Genomic DNA, 21789 nt, shown 5'->3' with positions numbered 1-21789 from the left:
CAACGCTTTCTCAATCAATCAATCATAACATTTGTATAGCGCGCTACTCACCCGGAAGGGTCTCAAGGCGCTGGGGGTGTGGGGTACGTTACTGCTCGAAAAGCCAGGTCTTGAGTTGCTTCCTGGAGGATAGATGGTCCTGGGTCAGCCGAAGGTGGATGGGGAGGGAGGTCCAAGTCTTGTCTGCCAGGTAGGAGAAGGTTCTTCCTCCGGCGGTGGCTCTGCGGATGCGTGGTACGGCGGCGAGGGTGAGGCTGGTCGATCGTAGCTGGCGGGTGGGTGTGTAGAAGGTCAGGCGGCTGTTGAGGTACTTGGGGCCCAGGTCGTGGAGAGCCTTGTGTGCGTGGGTGAGGAGTCTGAACGTGATCCTCTTGCTGACGGGGAGCCAGTGCAGGTCTCTCAGGTGGCCGGAGATGTGGCTGTGTAGGGGGACGTCCAGGACGAGTCGTGCGGAGGCGTTCTGGATGCGTTGGAGTCTTTTCTGAAGTTTGGCCGTGGTCCCGGCGTAGAGGGTGTTTCCATAGTCCAGTCGGCTGGTGATGAGTGCCTGGGTGACCGTCTTCCTGGTTTCGGTGGGGATCCAACGGAAGATCTTTCGGAGCATGCGCAGGGTGTTGAAGCACGATGCTGAGACAGCGTTGACTTGTATGCTCATCGAGAGGGAGGAGTCCAGGATGAAGCCCAGGTTACGTGCGTGGTCCGTTGGCTTGGGAGTGGTGCCCAGGGCAGGGGGCCACCAGGAGTCTTCCCAGGCGGAGGGCGATGATCCCAGGATGAGGACTTCCGTCTTGTCTGAGTTCAGTTTTAGGCGGCTGTTCTGCATCCACTCGGCGACGTCTTTCATCCCCTCGTGTAGGCTGGTTCTGGCGGTGACTGGGTCGTTGGTGAGGGAGAGGGTCAGCTGGGTGTCATCGGCGTAGGAAATTATGTTGAGGTTGTGTTGGCGTGCGATGGCTGTGAGGGGGCTCATGTAGACGTTGAAAAGGGTGGGGCTGAGTGATGATCCTTGTGGTACGCCGCAAATGACTTCGGTGGCCTCGGATCTGAACGGGGGAGGCGGACTCTCTGGGTTCTTCCGGCGAGGAACGAGATGATCCACTCCAGTGTTGCTGAGGCGCTGCACTAGGGTGCGGTGGCAGACAGTGTTGAACGCTGTGGAGAGGTTCAGGAGGATGAGGGCCGGACTGTGAGTGGTCGAGGGATCCGTTCATCTCAAGGAAGGCGGCCAGCTGTCTGTTGACGGTCTTCTCGATGACTTTGGCAGGAAAAGGGAAGAGCGAGATGGGGCGGAAGTTCTTGAGGTCGGTGGGGTCCACTGTTGTTTTTTTCAGGAGGGCGCTGAGGTCGGCGTGCTTCCAGCTCTCCGGGAAGGTGGCGGTGTTGAAGGAGGTGTTGATGATGTCCTGGAGTTGGGGTGCGATGATGGAGTCGGCCTTGTTGAAGACGTGGTGGGGGCAGGGGTCGGTAGGGGATCTGAAGTGGATGGTGTTCATCGTGCGGGTGGTGTCTTCGGTGCTGACTGGGGTCCAGGCTCAGAGGGTGGTGGTGGGGGGCATTGGTTCAGTGGTTGGGTGCGTGGTGGGTGCGCCGAAGCTGTTGTGTATTTCGGCGATCTTGGGGTGGAAGAACGAGGCGAGAGAGTCGCAGAGGTCTTGTGAGGGAGTGATGTCGTTGTTTTTGGCGCTGGGGTTGGAGAGCTCTTTGACGATGCTGAAGAGCTCCTTGCTGTTGTGGGCGTTGCTGTCCAGTCGTTCTTTGAATGCTGTCTTCTTGGTGGTGCGGATCAGCTGGTGGTGTTTGCGGGTGGCGTGCTTGAGGGCAGTCATGTTGTCTGTGGTCTGGTCGTTGCGCCAGGCTTTCTCGAGGGTTCGGCAGTTCTTCTTGGAGTTCTTAAGTTCATCAGTGAACCAAGAGGCTTTCTTGCTGCTGGGTCTGCTGGGAGGGGTCTTCAGTGGTGCGAGGTCGTCTGCGCAGTTGGTGAGCCACTGTGTGAGATTGCTGGCTGTTTTGTTGGGGTCCGTTGTGCTGGCGGGAGGGTGTTGGCTGAGGGAGGCGGTGAGCTGGTCGGCGGTGATCTTGTTCCAGCTTCTGCGAGGAACCTGTTGTGGGTGGTGGTGGGTCGTGGTTTTTATGAAGCTGAAGTGGACGCAGCTGTGATCAGTCCAATGAAGTCTGGTGGAGTGGCTGAAGGAGATGTACTTGCTGGAGGAGAGGACTGGGTCAAGCGTGTGGCCGGCATAGTGGGTGGGGGTGTTCACCAGTTGCTTGAGTCCGAGGTTGGCGAGGTTGTCCAGCAGGGTGGAGGTGTTGCTGTCCTTGTTGTTCTCCAGGTGGAAGTTGAGGTCCCCTAGGAGAATGTAGTCTGGGGAGCTGAGGGCATGCGGGCTGATGAAGTCTGCGATGTCTTCACTGAATTGTGCGCGTGGTCCCGGGGGTCTGTAGATGAGGGTGCCTCGGAGTGTGGTCTGGGGGTCGGTGTGTATCTGGAAGTGGAGGTGTTCGGCGGCGGTGAAGGTGTCGTCAGAGTTGGTCGTGATGCGGATGGTGTTCTTGTGTGCGATGGCGATGCCTCCTCCAGTCTGGTTGACGCGGTCCCTCCGGGTGATCTTGTATCTGTCCGGGATGGCGATGGCGATGTCGGGCGCTGAGGAGGCGTTCATCCAGGTTTCCATGAAGAAGGCGACGTCTGGTGATGTTGTGTCGAGCAGGTTCCAGAGTTCGACGGCGTGCCTGTGGACGGAGCGGGTGTTGAGCAGGATGCACTTGCGGTGGTTGCTGCTGGTGCTCGGCTTGGCGGGTGTGGTGCAGGTCCGGAGGCAGGTGAACTTGCAGGCTTGGCAGGTGAAGGGTCCGTGGGTGCGTTTCGGGGTGGCTCGGTAGCAGGCGGGCTTCCGGTCGGGATTGAGTGCGTAGAGGGTGGCGGCGTCGTAGGTCCGTCGTGTGGGCTGGCATCCGCGGGGGCCAGGGGTCCTGGCACTGGGCGCGGACAGGCGAAGTAGGAGGGGAGGAGCAGCTGGGAAGCGGGAGCGGGGCGGCGAATGGGGGTAGAGAAAGAAAAAGGGGCGGGCCACAGGGGAGCAGCGGCGGGGAGCGGGGGGAGAGGAGAGCGGGAAAACCGGGCGAGGGGGCAGGTACAGAGGACAACAAACGGGCAGTACAATGAGCACAGACACTAGGCAAGATGCAAAATACAGGAACAAAAATACAATAATTAGCAGGGGTGGCGACAAAACACGGGCGGAAACCGCCGAAGGAAAACCAAAAGCACAGCTGCAGGGCAGCGGCGAGCTCGAGGCAGCAGCGGGGAGCCTGGCACACTCACAGGGAGTCACGCAGTGTGTGGAGCGACCGGCCCTGTTGCACTCTCTGGAGGGGGAATAGTAATTTTTGCCCCTACCCTATCAAACGCTTTACCTACTGTTTCACTCTCTGGAGTGGGAATAGTAATTTTTACCTCTACGCTATCCAACGCTTTCCCTACTGTTGCACTCACTGGATTGGGAAAAGTAATTTTTACCTCTACGCTATCCAATGATTTCCCTACTGTTGCACTCTCTGGAGTGGGAATAGTAATTTTTACCTTCCCGCTATCCAACGCTTTCCCTACTGTTGCACTCTTTGGAGTGGGAATAATAATTTTTACCCCTACGCTATCCAACGCTTTCCCTACTGCTGCACTCACTGGAGTGGGAATAGTAATTTTTACCCACCCACTATCCAACACTTTCTCTACTGTTGCACTCTCCGGAGCGGGAATAGTAATTTTTACCCCTACGCTATCAAACGCTTTCCCTACTGTTGCACTCTCTGGAGTGGGAATAGTAATTTTCGCCCCTACGCTATCCAACGCTTTCCCTACTGTTTCACTCTCTGGAGTTGGAATAGTAATTTTTACCCCTACGCTATCCAACGTTTACCCTACTGTTGCACTCTCTGGAGTGGGAATTGTAATTTTTACCCCTACGCTATTTAATGCTTTCCCTACTGTTGCATTTTTTGGAGTGGGAATAGTAATTTTACTATTCCCACTTTATTATTTGTAAAATTAAGATCATCCATCGTGAAAAACTTAAACATGTGTTCAATAGCCTCTCAGTCTCTTGTACAATTTAACTATATACACATGGACACATGTATGCACCCTCACATCGGATCCACAGTCCAATTATGTGTCTTACCTTTATTCCTTAGTGCAATGCAGGCAATCTCACAGGTCAAGATCACCCGCAAAGACCGTACCAGCCACACAGGAGGAGGAATCGCTATCGTCCATAAGAAATCCATCCGCATCTCAACCAGCTCTGACGCCAACCTCGCCAACTCCGAACACCTTCACTTCCAGATCCACATCGACCCCAAGACCACTCTTAGAGGCACCCTCCTCTACAGACCACCAGGACCCCGCGCAAAATTCAGTGAAGACATCACGGACTTCATCACTCCACACGCGCTCCCCTCCAAAGACTACATCCTTCTGGGAGACCTCAACTTTCACCTTGAAAAGACCAACAACCGCAACTCCACCACCCTGCTGGACAACCTCGCCAACCTCGGACTTAAACAACTGGTCACTTCCCCCACCCACATCGCAGGTCACACACTCGACCCCATCTTCACCTCCAGCAATCATGTCTCATTCAGCCACACTACGGGTCTCCTCTGGACTGACCACAGCTGCGTCCACTTCACCTACAACAAGCCGAAACCCATCAACCACCTCCAACCAACTCTGCAAAGAAACTGGAACAAAATCACCACGGACCAGATCTCCGCATCGCTCCTTCTAAACACCCCAGCCCACTCTTCTAACGCAAACGAAGCCGCCGCCAACCTCACCCTATGGTTATCCAACACCGCCGACACCTTAGCACCACTGAAAAAACGTCAAAGCAAACCTGGCAGCAAAAAGGCCTCATGGTTCAACGATGATCTTAAGAAGTCCAAGAAACTCTGCCGCTCCCTTGAAAAGGCCTGGAAAAAAGACCCAACCAGTAGCACCAAGGACGCCTTCAAAAACGCCACCCGCACTCACCACCAACTAATACCAAAGGCCAAGAAAACAGCATTCAAGGATCGACTTGACAACAACGCCCACAACAGCAAGGAACTTTTCAACATCGTCAAGGAATTTACCAATCCCTCAGCCAACTCCAACGACATCACCCCCTCTCAAGCCCTCTGCGACTCCCTAGCCTCATTCTTCCACAACAAGATTGCAGACATCCACAACAGCTTCGACAACCAACCCGGAGATCAACCCACCCGACCATTTGCTGAACATTCTCCCCCCGTGAACACCCTTAACATCTGGAACCCAGTCTCCACTGAGGACACAATCCGCCTGATGAATTCCATCCACTCAGGATCCCCCCACAGACCCATGTCCTCACCACATCTTCAACAAAGCAGACTCCGTCATAGCACCGCACCTCCGTGACGTCATCAACTGCTCCCTCAACTCCGCCACCTTCCCGGAAGACTGGAAACACGCTGAACTCACGGCCCTTCTGAAAAAACCCACAGCGGACCCCACCGAACTCAAAAATTACCGTCCCATCTCGCTCCTTCCATTCCCGGCCAAAGTCATCGAGAAAGCTGTCAACAACCAACTCGCCGCCTTCCTCGAAGCCAACGAATCCCTAGACTCCTCACAATCTGGCTTCCGAGCAAAACACAGCACTGAGACCGCCCTCATCGCAGCAACAGACGACATTCGAACTCTACTAGACAATGGAGACACAGTCGCCCTCATCCTCCTCGACCTCTCTGCAGCATTCGACACAGTCTGCCACAGCACCCTTTTACAACGCCTCAATAACATCGGAATCCAAGGAAAAGCACTTGAATGGATCACCTCGTTCCTCTCCGGAAGAACCCAGAGAGTCCGCCTCCCACCATTCAAGTCCGAGGCCACTGAAGTCATCTGTGGAGTACCACAAGGATCCTCACTCAGCCCCACCCTCTTCAACGTATACATGAGTCCCCTCGCGGCCATCGCCCGCCAACACAACCTCAACATCATCTCCTACGCCGATGACACTCAACTAATCCTTTCTCTCACCAATGACCCCAGCACCGCCAAAACTAACCTACACGAAGGAATGAAAGAAGTTGCCGAATGGATGAAACAAAGCCGTCTGAAACTGAACTCAGACAAAACAGAAGTCCTCATCTTAGGGACATCCCCCTCTGCATGGGACGACTCCTGGTGGCCGGAAGCCCTTGGAAAAGCACCCATCCCGACAGACCACGCACGGAACCTAGGCGTCATCCTGGATTCTTCACTCTCAATGAACAGACAAGTCAGCGCCGTATCCTCTTCCTGCTTCAACATTCTTCGCATGCTCAGAAAAACATTTCGCTGGATCCCCACCGAAACAAGGAAAACAGTCACCCATGCTCTGGTCACGAGCCGACTGGACTACGGAAACACCCTCTACGCAGGCACTACCGCTAAACTCCAGAAGAAACTCCAACGAATCCAAAACGCCTCAGCCAGGATCATATTAGACATCCCACGCAACGAACACATCTCTGGTCACCTTAAAGACCTCCACTGGCTACCCGTCAATAAGAGAATCACTTTCCGACTGCTAACCCACGCACACAAATCACTCTACGACATCGGACCAGAATGCCTCAACTCACGACTGTCCTTCTACACCCCCTCCCGCCAACTACGTTCTTCCAATCAAGCCCTCGCCACTGTACCTCGCATCAACAAGACCACCATGGGAGGCAGATCCTTCTCTTACCTGGCTGCTAAAACATGGAACTCACTCCCCGCTTACCTTCGCCTTACCCAGAACCACCTAACATTCAGAAAACAACTTAAAACGTGGATATTTGACAAGTAATCCTCCTCCCCTGTCTAAGCGCCTTGAGACCCTCTGGGTATGTAGTGCGCTATACAAATTCTCTGACTTGACTTGACTTGACATTGCAACACATCAGAATATACATGGTCTCTGTGGGATATCGCATACACATATCACATCATACATGTGTATGTGACATGACACATCATTCTTCCAGGTATTACTACAAGTACAAAGTAAGTCATTTAACTTACCTGATTTCTGGAACTTGAACATAAGTATAATAAGAAAAGTATGCTTGCATCTTCACTACCCATACATGCTTGAATACAAGTCATCCCCACACACATACTCACCTACATTTTCTGCAAGGAAAATGCTACCTTTGACAGAAGGAAATAGTTTAATCACACGGTCAAACTCTGTACAAAACGTACCCCCCTGTAGCTGCTGTTGGGCCTTCAACAACCCATTGAGCTCTGGGTAGGGCCCCGCCAGGATACAGCCCATGAGGGGTGTCAGTTTCCAGCACACACTTCTAGGGTATGGCGAGGACTGCCCTACCTGAACTTGAGTGATCTTAGGGGACAAGTGTCTTATGTCCTCCCTCTTTTCTTGAACTGGACGCTGTGCCATTGATAGATCCCCATGGATTGCATTTTCCGGGCGATGGCATTCCATAATGCCTTCTTCTGATGAGTGTTGACCAGTACACACAAAAGACGTGAAGCAAAAGATTGTAGCAACAAATCCAATTTACCAACTTCATGAATGTTTAAAGGAAGTAACTGTAGGAACATGTATGTGGAATCCATTTTCAACTGTAGACACGATCTATAAAAACACGTTGCACTACACTTCACCCTTGTGGTGTAACGCACTGGCTAACACAGCCTACCCAATACATGGAAAGCATGTCCTCTAGTATTGTACCCTGCTGTAGTTAACATGTGCAAATCAAACAATAATGGCTCTTTATACAGGTGAGGACACTGGAAAATGTTAGCATGCACCCTGTACTCAGCTGACACTCAACTTACACATGCCTCATACTACCTAACAATGGTGTGCATACTGACTTCTACAATGAGAAGACCCAATGCATGCATTTGTATGTGCCAAACATACTTAGACTAATCATACATAGTAATCATATGTTGGACAATCATACATATTGCATACCTACAGAAGAGAAAAGTATTTTCAGGCAGTGAATCACGTCATAACACATACCCACTGCCATAATAGGCACTCACACATGAAGGGCCCATAGAGAAATCCAAAAATTGTTGGTACCTGCTTAACCACAATCAGTTCTAGAGTCCCAAAAAATGCAAATTAGTCAACTTGTGACACTTTCAGGACACACTCATTTTCGGGGCACAATGTAATTGACAATGTTACCAATATCAACATTGTTGACTGGGTATGAACCATGTTAATCAAGTTAGTTTATAGCAGAGAATTACCGCGTGGAAAACTACATTCCTCTTAACTCAAAGTCACATCACAAGATGTGTGATTGAAGGATTACACCTGCTGAATTTGATACTAACATGTTGAATACAGTGAGTACAAAGTTACACTCTTACGAAGAATTTCAGAATCCTCAGCCTCTCAGACAATATCATTTGACATGGTAGTCTATATGCATAATACATACACAATCCATGATCAGCAAAACACACTTACTTTACATCAACCAATACATTTACATGATCACTAATGCACATGTGCATTCCGGGCACATGACAGATGTGACACCACTAGGTCTGGGATTAGGAGGTAGGCTTTGGAGTTTCACAAGCACCATATGTCGATGACTATGAAAAAAGTACTTGAAATATGTGTTAAAATGTATGTGAACAGTCCTCATTTGATACTGAAGTGTGCATCACATGACTAACATACACCATAGACTCTGAAATTCAAACCATCTAACAAGCTTCCTCAATACCCAAGTATGTCCATGACCTGCTTCCTTTCTACCTGTAGGATGTGTGCACTGGGTCTTCATATACACTTTGCAATTGTTGATACACATATACAATCTACACATGCATGATCTGTATAAGTAGTCACTAGCCACATTCATGTACCACGTAAAACCATCAAGTACCAAAATATGTTTGCTTTCGGGCATTTTCAGAAACAACATCTCTATACAACATATTCACTGGGAAAATGCGAATAGAACAAGAAGACCACTGTAGCGCAACTCATGGTCATTTATGGCAATGTAATGTTACAAGGTCGACACATGGCACAAAGATGTATACATCAGACAAATACAATGACAGAGTACATAGCCCACGTGCACATATGGATTGGTGTCAGTACAACGCGATGCATTACAACGCGTTCCGTTACAACGCGATTTTTACATCGCAAATACCATTACAATGCATGCCATTACAACGCATGGCATTACATAGCAAATACTTTTACAACGCATGGCATTACATCGTAAGTATAGGTAAGTATATCTTTTTGTAAAAAAATGTAATAAAGTTAATTAAATTAATTTAAAATAATAAAAATAATATAACATTTTTAAAACAGTAATTAATTTAATTATAGTTAATTTTAAAATTGATATTAATTTAATATATTTAAAATAATATAATTAATGATATATAAAAAATTTATAAAAAGAAAATAATATAATGTAATTAATTACAATAAATATAATTATAATTTAATTAAGTTATAAATAATACATAATATAATTATATTTAATAAAATTAAAAGAATGTAATTAGTTAAACATTTTTAAATAATATAATTTAATTATAATCATTTATTAATAAAATTAAATTAATAATTGTAAATATAGTTATTATTTTAATTAAATTAAATAAAATTAATTTAATTAATTTAATTTATATAAAGTCGTAATACCCCTGTACCCCAAAAAACAAACCCAGCCCTAAAACCTAAAAACACCCCTGTACCCCAAAACCCAAACCCTGCCCTAAAACCTAAAAACACCCCTGTACCCCAAAACCCAAACCCTGCCCTAAAACCTAAAAACACCCCTGTACCCCAAAACCCAAACCCTGCCCTAAAACCTAAAAACACCCCTGTACCCCAAAACCCAAACCCTGCCCTAAAACCTAAAAACACCCCTGTACCCCAAAACCCAAACCCTGCCCTAAAACCTAAAAACACCCCTGTACCCCAAAACCCAAACCCAGCCCTAAAACCTAAAAATACCCCTGTACCCCAAAACCCAAACCCAGCCCTAAAACCTAAAAATACCCCTGTACCCCAAAACCCAAACCCTGCCCTAAAACCTAAAAACACCCCTGTACCCCAAAACCCAAACCCTGCCCTAAAACCTAAAAACACCCCTGTAACCCAAAACCCAAACACTGCCCTAAAACCTAAAAACACCCCTGTACCCCAAAACCCAAACACTGCCCTAAAACCTAAAAACACCCCTGTACCCCAAAACCCAAACACTGCCCTAAAACCTAAAAATACCCAAACACCCCAAAACATATACATCAGTACCCCAAAACATATACTCCTATACTCAAACTTATTTTAAAAAATACTTAAATTAATATATTTAATTTATAATATTTAAAAACGAAATAAATATTTTTAAATAATTAATAATAATTAAATCAATTATAAAATATTAAATAAAATAAAAAAAAAAAAAAAATACTTACCAATACTTACGATGTAATGGTATGCGTTGTAATAGCATCTGCTATGTAATGCCATGTGTTGTAATGGCATGCATTGTAATGGTATTTGCGATGTAATAGCTGCGTTGTAACAGCATTACGTTGTAAAAGATGCGTTGTAGCGGTAACACACCGCACATATGATTAGCAAATTCAAACAGGTAAACATGTATACATGCTTACACATAGTTCTACCAAACCAATTACTGCTAGTCAACCCAATCATGCTCACTCGTGTTGATGGGTAGCTTAAACTTGGTCTAACAATTACACCAAAATATTTCTGTTCAGACTTGTTTGGCCCAAATGCATAGGTCTATGCTGAGTGAAGGCAACTATAAAGAATTTAATAGCATATTTGCTGTCCATCAAGAACATGTTGACAATGCATGCACACTCCTTATGTCAAACACATTAGCTTGATATGTAGACTCTCAGCATGAGCACACACAAACATGTCACCAGGAGTTTCTATGCTACATCAATTCATAAAATGGTGCCAAAATGCAATTTTGGAAAACATACTTGCAAGAAACACACATATCAGCCCATGTATGTCATCTTGACTCACATCATACAACTGTTTGTGAATCCTAGCAGTCATTGTCCAAGGCTCAGCTACCAAAATTACTATTTTCACGAACTGAGACGATAAAGGCACATTGAATGAAACATTTTGCATATTGGTTCTTTGCCTCTTTTGAAGACCTAAGTGGTACCTACATACAGTTACTAAGTCTCACAAACGTTTACATAAAGTTTGACCTGATGGACATACATGATAGCTACATCTCACTCAAATGGACGGCATCAAAGAGCGACTGCTAAATAGCACTGAATCAAAGAAAATGCCTAAAATGTACCTTCTAAATCTAATGATTATGTTCAGCAAGCTGAACCTAAAAGCTTGGCGAATGAGTAGGAAAGCAGATAGCAACTAAGTATGTCAGGTTTTATCTGATGACAGTCAGGTTGTGTTGTTGTCCCAGCACACTGAATGAATGTTAATGTAAAAACTGGCACAAATAACATATCTAGTTAGCTTGTGTTGACTGAAAGTTTTCTGAGATCAGAGAACTAGTCTCACCCCCACCCCACTACTTAACCTGATTACAACTCTGTGTGACCAATGTTCAACGCATCATTGATGGTGCCAGCAAATGCAGTAGGAGGTATCAACGATGGAGGTCCAAGCAAGTTAATTGAGCATGTATGTTCCCAGCCTGTTGCTACTGCAGCCGCAGAGGTATGGATTCCACACTGATGCATTTCCAATGCTGTAGCACTTAGACTGGAGGAATTTCCGCATACTTCAACATAAGCATTTAGTAGAAGTGGTATACACTGGGGATCAGTAGTCAAACGAGCATCTAAGGGAGCCAAGAGTACATTCAGATCAGTAAAAAATTCCCATTAGCAAACCGAGACACAAATCCACTGTCAATTTATACAGGCACATTAGACATTGGATCACGGGTTGTAAGGAATGATGCCACACTGGCCTGAAGAACAGAAAACCAATGTTCGTTCAACTCCAGAAGCCGCACTGTACCGAAGCACTGAATCATACGTTCACAGCACATCAGGATATGTCAGTGATTGGTTCATTTCATCTTGAACTTGGACATTCTTAGCTTGTTTCCTACAACATAAATGTAGTTGCCACTGCCAGCCAAATCAAAAGCTGTATGCTTTCACAAAAGTATGTAAGTTCGCAATGAGCAACAGTTGGAATTACACAGACCTGTATCTTAAAGTAGCCGACTACACCAGAGACAAATGACTTTAAATAAAGTTTACTACCTTGCTTTCACACATGTACCAGATACAAGGAATCTGCTCCCCCACCTGCTGTGCCAATTTTGTTGGACATTCTGTATCTATCTTGGATGCCGACCTTCAAAATTGAAGATCAAACAGCTCTCTGGTGTAATTTGATGCCATAACTGTTTTGAACAGCATGGCCTTCAGTGTGTTCCGAGTGTCAAAACGTAATGAATGCAACTGCACATACCGTTGCTGTAACTCCCTAACATGTCATACAGGTGCTGAAATTAACTTGTGCACACTAAGGCAACATTTGTGAAACTCAAACTACATACGTCAATGGAACTCACTAACCAAAGACAAACTTGATCATGAGCCAGAAAATCCAAATCATTCGAAGATCAAAGTGAAACTCAGTCGTTTCACATGCGCATGGATACAATCCAGTTTTCATTACATGTTTGTCAGCTATGCATATTTAATATCCCAGTTCAGTGTTCACAAGTATAGACTTTGCCCAGACAGCAGGATGATTAAACATTGTGTATGAATCACAAGTGGCCTGTACAGACACAAGTTGTCAAATGTAGGTGTGTGTGAGTGCACATTAATTTTACAGCCAATGTCTTCAGAATAAATACCTGTTCCATGTGATTACAACAATGAATACAGAACACATCTACATCACCTAAGTATAATTACATATATATCATTCATTGTGTCATGCAACCTATGCTACAAAGCGTGTGTAGTGACTAGTAGATTCAACTGAATCATGAAGGTAATTTGTAAATATACCTTATCGATATATCACATCTCTGTACAAGTGCATGCCGCCAAGGCCACCTTAAAATCTCACAGGATACCCAATAGCCACATCAGTACCATTCCAAACAGATCTACACAAAGATGTGCAGAGCAACAGAGTGTTGAAGTAATGTGAGGCACTCACCGGCTTGTCTGGTGAGCCATACAATTTACTGTAGTGGGGAGAACCTCTTCCACCAGGCTGTACAGCTCTTCTGGGTAGAAGGCTGGGGCCTTCACACCTTCCACATGACTCAAGATGGCTCACAGAGACGACAAACAGCAGCTGTATTGGAGGAGATGAAGATCGCAGCAATGTCAGGAGGCAAGTGGAGTGTATCATTAACCACATTGTATTTGTACACAACAAAGGTGATCTTAGCCATGCACAGGACCATCATTGGCTCGCAACTTTAAAAATTTGCCAATGTCATGCAAAGTATACAGCTTCTGCATGCGAGGCTGACATTTGATGTCTGTGAAACAACGCCAGGCAGTGGCCATTTTGTAAACTGTTAGTTTTCAAAGTTCAAATGGTAAACTAAGGCTTGCAATCCTGGCAATGTTATGTGTAATATTTCCCAAAATTGAGACAGAAAGTTTAATGAAAGGGGCATGAATGACAGAGTTCATATCCTGGCTTCCCATCTGACTCCCTTATGTACTCATGAGTGACTACTATTGTGTGACAACACATTTGTTCATTGCTGAGTGAAAATTCTTATGGATGCATTTGTGACCATAAGAGTTTGGTAACTGCTGTTACTGTAGATGCCAATTGTCCAGAAATGTAAAACGTTATAACATGATCTTGTATATTGTAATTATCTTCATATGATAACCACTACTTAAGTCACATGCATGATCAGGGTCTGGAATCACTGAGTTCTCGGAGAATAGACCACAAAGACTGTGTGCACTGGTACCATGGCACATAGGTACCCATGTGTAAGAGACTTAGGGCCAGATGTAGGTAGCCAAATACCGGTCGGTAACGGCCCAAAATCGGTAAAATCGGCCGTTACCGACCGGTATTGAGAAAATGAGATGTAGGTGACAAAAAAGTACCGAATCGGAAAATATGAATCGGTAAAAATACCGATTCTGTATTTCCCGAATACATATTTACCGATTCGGTATTTACCGATACCTTATTTACCGAGTTCTTATTCACCGAATCGGTAAATAAGAAATCGGAAAAAATGCCCATCGAGATGTAGGAAAGGAAAAAAATACAGAATTCAAGGAAATTCGGTAGTTAAGAGTCGGTATTTACCATGGACTGAAAGCAGGTGGTAACCATGTGCAGGCTATATGAAAGGGTCCAAAATGCAACAGTGCTGCTAAAATGGCGGCACTCTATGTGATTGCGAGGAGGCGAAGGCTACAGGCTGTAGGTCTGAGGGTATGGATGAGGGAGGAGCAGGTGTACAGACAGAGGATCACTCTGTTCCAATTGACTGAGCCTGAGATACTCCAGAGGTACAGGCTGCACCCCAGAACCATCCTGGACTTAATAAGGGACCTCCACCCATACATGGATCACCCAACACCCAGGGCCAACGCCATCCCACCCCATGTCCAGGTTCTATGTAGCTTACACCTGCTTGCCTCTGGGAGCTACCAGAGTGTGATAGCTGCAGGTGGTGTATCCCAGAGCTTTCTGTCTCGTTTTTTCAGGAAGTTTCTGGATGCCATGACGCAGAGAATGGGACATTACATCCGGTTCCCTGACACACCTGCGGAACTTGCCCAAACAAAAACTGACTTCTATGGACTGGCACACTTCCCCCATGTGATAGGCTGCATAGATGGCACCCACATTCCCCTATGCCCACCTGCAGCCACCGAACACATCTACAGAAACCGTAAGTCTACGCACTCCATCAATGTGCAGGTGATATGCAATGCAGGCAACATCATCACCGACATAGTGGCAAAATTTCCTGGGAGCACACACGACTCCTACATATTCCAGAACAGCGGAATATACACACGGCTAGTTGCTGGAGATTATGGAGATGGATATCTGCTAGGTAAATAAGTGTAACACACCCGGTAATGAATGGCAGCTGAATGTGTAATGTGATTGTAACTCATGTACCTCTCATTCCCTCCCAGGTGATAGTGCATATGCCCTGCGTTCCTTTGTGCTCACACCGTACCTCAACCCAAGTAACAGAGCCGAAAGGCGATACAATGTGGCACACAGGTCAACTCGCAACGTAGTGGAGCGAACATTTGGACTCCTCAAGAGCAGGTTCCGCTGCCTCCACAAGAGTGGAGGTGCTCGACAGTACACCCCATCCTGTGTTGCAAGATAATAGTTACCTGTGCCATTTTGCACAATCTTGCCACCAAGGAAGGCACAGAGGTGGAGGTGACACATCACGAGAACATTGATGATGACCAGGAACATGCAGAGCCCCAGGCAACAGGACCAGCAGCAATAGATGGTAGATTGAGACGGACAGAAATTACACGTCGATATTTCTAGGTAAAGTATGACTCATAGACAGGTATAGTGTTTGACAAATGTAGTTTAATAATCACTACATCATCATTGTCACATCGGAAGAGGCATCATACATCAAAGTCCATGTCTCTGGCTGCTCCTGCTCAGTTGCCGTCACTGTGTGCAGTTGTGTCAATCTGCAGCATAGGTCAGTGCTTACATCCATGCACTACATTACGCGATTGATGTGCCTGGCTTTCAGATTCTCTGCTGGGGCCTGACTCAGCATGGCTGCGCCTGCCGCTCCTGCGCACCTCCGGTACAGGTGTGCTGGAGCCACTCCTGCTGGTTGACCCCTCTGTCTCCTCCACACCCGTGTCACCAGCATTGCCTGTGTTTGTGTTGAGCATCTGCTCCATAGCAGAGGTCACTCTTCCCATGCCCCGTGTCAAGTCTGTGCAGCAGTGCACAATTGCATCCTGCATGGATATAGAGCGTCGGCACAGTAGTGACGTACTTGAGGCAAATCTGTTCATAGCCTTTGTTTGCTGGCGCATATACTTCCGATCCCTGTCACGCTGTAGATGATCCCTGTCCAACTTGTCCGACAGTACACCCATGTATGTGGAGATGTCTGTTATCCCCTTTGATATTGCCTCCAAACTAGATGCTATGTGGCCTATACCCTTGTCCATGTTGGTCATTTTATTGTTCATGCAGCGAACCTGCCTATGCATGGCTAACAGTGCTTTGGCCTGCTGGCACTGTACTTTAACCATTGTGCCCTCCAGGCCACAGAAGGCGCTCTCCCCTTCCTGCCCCTCCCCACCCTCACGTGCCCTCCTGCCAAGAAAACTGGTGCGCGCAGCGCCTGCTGTAATCTGTGGTCTAGCCCTGTCAGCCACAGGTGCATTAGTTTGAGGTACGACATCCTCATCCTCTGATTCAGAGGTTTGCAGGATCCTCTGAGGGAGCTCCTCATGCCTACGTGCCCCTCCCTGCATGGACACCTTGGACATTGCAATGGGTGTGCTTGACAAGTCAGGAGAACCAAACAACAAAGGGGATAGTGGGACAGGTGTTGTGGGTCGGTCTGGTGATGAGGCTTCCTGGCTGGTGTGGTTGCCTCCTTCAACAGCGCTGTGACCAGTTTTTTTCTTCTCTTTCTCCCCTCTCTTAGTTTCTGGTGCCCTCTCCTCCCTTGCTGGTGCTGAACTGCGTGAGGACTCTCCTGTGGAATGAAATTGACATAGGGTCAATGTTGTTGTTCATCTGTGTGTAGTTCTTAAATAAACAGTCTACACACCTTTGCCCAGTGCACATTGTGTGTTTGGTGATGTGTGTGGCATGCCTTGCAGAGTCATGTGGTGTATGCTTTGCATCTATGTATTCATGACTACGTCTACCATGATGCATTGCTGCCACCTAGTCTGAGCTGTTATGCAGTGTGCTGATTCTACACAGTGGGGTACGGGGTCAGGTTGATGGTTGTGGATTAGGGTACATGCCTCTTACCTTGTTTCTTTGTAGCTTTTGCTGCACTGTCCAGGTCTCCTATCCCATGGATGCATTCTGACTCCATGGTGCTTTCCACAAGCTCCTCCATCGCTGTCAGCTTTGGTGCTTTGCTCCTGCCACCTCCAGTCCCACCAGCATCCTTTTTTTGTGCTGCAATCTTTTTCTTTGTTACGATGCGCAGGTCATACCATCGCTTTTTTATGTCCTCAATCTCCCAGTGGGTCACGCCAATGGCATTCACTTTGCCCTGTATGGCAATCCAAATGTTCCTCTTCACAGTCTCTGCAACATGCAGAGACTGTCTCCCGAACATTTGGCTGTAGTGGCTTACAATTTCTTCTACAGCCACCTGTAGTTCTTCTGGGCTGAACTTTATCTTCCTTTTTCTCTCCTCACCATCCTTTTGGCCTTCATGTGACTCCATTCTGTGGCACTGCTTGCCTGTGGATGCTCAGCTCCTCTCACCTCTGCTAAATTGTTTGTTCTGTTGGTGTGCACCTCCATGGGTGTGGCCACTCCCAGGTACTGGGGAGGGGTGCTTCATTCTGATTGGTTGGATTCTCTGGACCTTGGTTGTGGGGTGTGTAGGGTGTCCCTGATTGGTTGGCAGGCTCACATGGCGTTTTTCAAACATCCGATTTGGTAATTACCAAATTGGTAAATTCCGATTCGGAAAAATCCGATTCGGTGAATCTCATTCATTCCTATGGGCCAAGTTTTACCGACTTTTTAGCTACATACCATTTACCGATTCTGAAATACTGATTCGGTATGAGTCGGTATTTAAGAATCGGTAAATGGGAATTACCTACATCTGGCCCAGAGTGTGTTAAAACAGACAGATTTGAATTGGGACCGCTATCCCCTTAGGCATGTCGGTACTTGCTGGCCTGATTGTCAGGAAGAGATTGGCTTTAATCAATGTACACGCGTACAAGAATGTTCTGACATGGAGACAGAGGGGTTACAGCTTGTTAATAGGGGGAGCAATGCTTGGTCTGCCACAGAAAAAAATCATACATGGCACTTCATGTAAACCATTATTGTGTCGAACCATGGTTACACTGTCAGCTATTTGTTTGAAAGGGGCCACATGTGACATGTTAGTGTGTTCATACATTTCTGAATCAGTATCCAATGCTCCACATACAAATTCACTGATGAAGAACTCCGATGCTTGGGATAAGGAGTCAGACAAATTTGTTGGTTTTCCAATACCCAAATGTTTGTTAAAAACTGTGAGTTTTAGGGCAGAAAGTGTGCCTTACAAATGTAAGATTTAAGCTCTGTATTTGTTACACCAGTCCCTGGTATCTATGTCAAGACAACTGTAATAGACACTTTTATGAGCATTGTACAGTATGTAGAGGGTATCTAATACTATCCATAGCATTCACAGTACAGCGGAAAATTTGTCAAATATGAGATTTTAACACAATCTTAATGTGAGACATTGACTGCTTCCAATGAACACGTTGACAATCAGACCAGCATGTGGGTACATTTTTTAAATGCTCATGGGGGCGCACCAAAATGAAAGTCCAAAAAGAAATAAGTAGAAAAAAGTTCTTTATTTATCTTTGTCCAGCTAAAAAGCACATCAATAAAATATGTAGCGAGTTCAGCCAACGCGTTTCACTCCCTACCAAGGAGTTTCTTCAGGGCTGAAAAAACAATAAAAGACAAATATTCCCATCAATTTCCTGCATAGCCAAGTGTATACATATTTTCCCATTTGACATTACATCATATGGAGATTCTTTGTAGAACCCATGTTTCCCTGGAACCAGGGAAAACAAGAGAAGGACACAGTAGCATAATAACAGGGAAAGACTGATCAGCAAATATTTGTTAGTATCTTAAAAGTCCTTTTCTAAGCGGTTACTACCACGGAAGGGGGAAGGTTTACATGGAAGACCGTAAAGAAAAGTGCAAAACATCCTAGTTAGAGTATATATGTATGCTGAAATCCCACTATAGTTTTGAGACTCCCCGCAGGGAGAGGTGAGTATACCACCGTCAGTAGAGGAAAACACATATCTCCATTTACAGTAACATAAACATATATAGGTCTAACATCACTATTTCACATTCATGAGTAAGAAACATCTGTATAGTATCACTATTTTTCCTTCATGGGTAGGAGAGAATACACCAATACTGATTGCAAACTTATATATCCACTTTCCAAGAGTACAGTCCGCAAGTTTTTGTCTTGTTATACCATGCAGTTTGAAAAAGACTAAAGAGTATATGTATACATAAGTAGCACGTTTGAACACTCTACATCATGTTTTGTCTATTTTCTGACATTTATATCATAACCTTGCCGTCCCACATTCAAAATAGACCATCCTTCTTTCAACTGTTTCTATTGGATTTTAGCTTGGAGTCGAGAGGGCATGGAGCGGAAATGGTAGTGATAGTTTGGACATAATTCTCCTATCTGTTATTAGCAAGGAAGAATATGCTATCAGGACTATGGTTCTTACCGCTGCAGATCTTTTCGGTGTGTTGTGTTTGAGAGTTCCCTCTGTAATCACACTAGTATTTCTCCGGTCATTTCTTCATTCCGACATGATTCTAATCAGTATAGAAAACATTGTTTTACACTATGTCTGTATTCTATTAGGATTTTCCTATGGTATCATTCATTAGTTCCCTTGTTGAACATACCTTAAAATTCTTTGAACTACCTCTCTTCCCTTATCTTCTCACGTTATCACGGACTTTATATATCTTGTCCAAAAAGCGGTTCTGGTACTCCAATAATTACCCGTCCCTGGCTGTATTTGTTCGAGGTGGGTACAGTGCTAGATGGTAAAAAAATTTAAAAATAGACACCAAGTCCATCATGTACTCCTATTTAGACAGACTGCTATATGTTTGCACTTTATGTTATAGGAGCTACCCTGCCGGATAGTCCAGAATCATAATAGCCCAACCTCACAAGTTGAAAAGATATCATTAGGGCAAAATTACAAAATATATATATAAAGATTTTAATCCTCTCATGCTGTTTCATATTATTATTGCAGATTTTAGTCCTCTCATGCTGTTTCATATTATCATTGCAGGGAGACACCCTACCCTGTATCATAGTATCCCAGAACAATAGCGCGTCTCGACCCATACTACTAATGGAGATCAAAGATTCACAGGCTAAAACCCATCATTATTCTAACCAGCATGAGAGAGAGAGCAGATTAAGAAAGGCACTATTCTCCGTGGGTTTACAGTAGTTTCCTTCTGTTAAAACAATTAAACTAATTAAACACTCCCAAAAAGCAGAGGAGAACCCATGGAGGTACCATTATAGTAGCCAAGAGTTACTTATGTATATAACAAGCACTCACTAGCACTGCTAACCCCCACTCATCCATTGGTTTTTAGTTTTTAAAGCCCAGTATGGATGTTCGCTACACTCCTAACCCCGTCTCTCACCTGTAATGACAGTCGTTCGGTTTCAGCGTCTCTGCATGGCTGGTTCCAGGCTGAGTTCGCCATTCTTGAGACCGCCTTATATTCAAATAAGAGCTAGCCCATTGGTCAATCTATTTTCGCCCCCGTAATCAGTTATAATGGATAAACTTTTTTCGCTTTGGTCGCCATCTTTGAATGGGCAATTCTACGCGACAATTGTATTGTAACGCGTTATATATATATTTAGAAGATGTTAGAAACATTATTTTCTTTTATAAGGAGTTGGAAAGCCTTTCTGAGCATTTTATCGCTTAGTGTAGAGAAACACTAGTTCGTGCGTATAGTGTTACCAATCAGTTAGTAACGTTGTATAATCCTTAATCGTCTAGATTCATGTTGCTGCTAGGGTGTCAAAACCTGACCCGTTGGTCACACAGCAATGGCATAATCGTGATCAACAAAACCCTTATTTTGTATACTAAGTGTTGGATGGCGTTTTCACTTGATTGTACCCCGCATGTTATGCGGGCGCCATCTTGGAACGGGTAAATGGCCTACAGTATTCCATTTTTTCGGGTTTTACTCGTTCAGTATCGAGGGGTGTATATCATATTCGGGTGTACTGATTATCTATCAAAACATTCGCCAGTACATGTCATTAGTTCAGTTTTATTTGGTAAGAGGGGTGGGACATTATGTCTGGCGCTGCCTCTTAGAATGAAGGGGTACACTGTATATTTGGACAGGGTGAGTGTCAAACTACGCAATATTTATTTTTGCGTTTGGCGGGCGTTGGTCGGGCCTTGGAAGCAAGGGGGGAGGTAGGTGGAGGGACAGAGTATCTTACCGGTTGTGCCTAGTAGTATTCTATATGGGAGAGTACAGAAAGGAGGATGTGTCTAGATTGGATTCATATCTGATCATACAGTTGACATAGTCTTATTACATAGTTAGTACTCCCCCTGACAGACTTGGTAACCAGGATGTATGCATCACATAGTTTTGGTATAATATTGACTCAGAGCAATACAGGTTATCATGTCATCATAGAAAATGGTACATTTCACTATCCAAGTTCATGCCGTATTTTATACTTTGTAGTTTGCATATCCATCTTGCCTCCCGCTGCCTAAGAAGTACCTCCCGATTACCTCCTCTTATAGGTGATTGTACATGTTCCAAACCATGGAACCAAAAATCAGGTTTCCCACTATGTTTCTCCCAAAAGTGTTTTGTGTGAACATATCTAGCATCTTTATTCAAAATTGCTCTCCTATGCTCTTGGATTCTTATCCTAAGGTTG

Source organism: Lissotriton vulgaris, unplaced genomic scaffold (assembly GCF_964263255.1).
Source record: "Lissotriton vulgaris unplaced genomic scaffold, aLisVul1.2 SCAFFOLD_554, whole genome shotgun sequence".
NCBI lineage: Eukaryota > Metazoa > Chordata > Amphibia > Caudata > Salamandridae > Lissotriton > Lissotriton vulgaris.
This window is presented reverse-complemented; position numbering follows the sequence as displayed.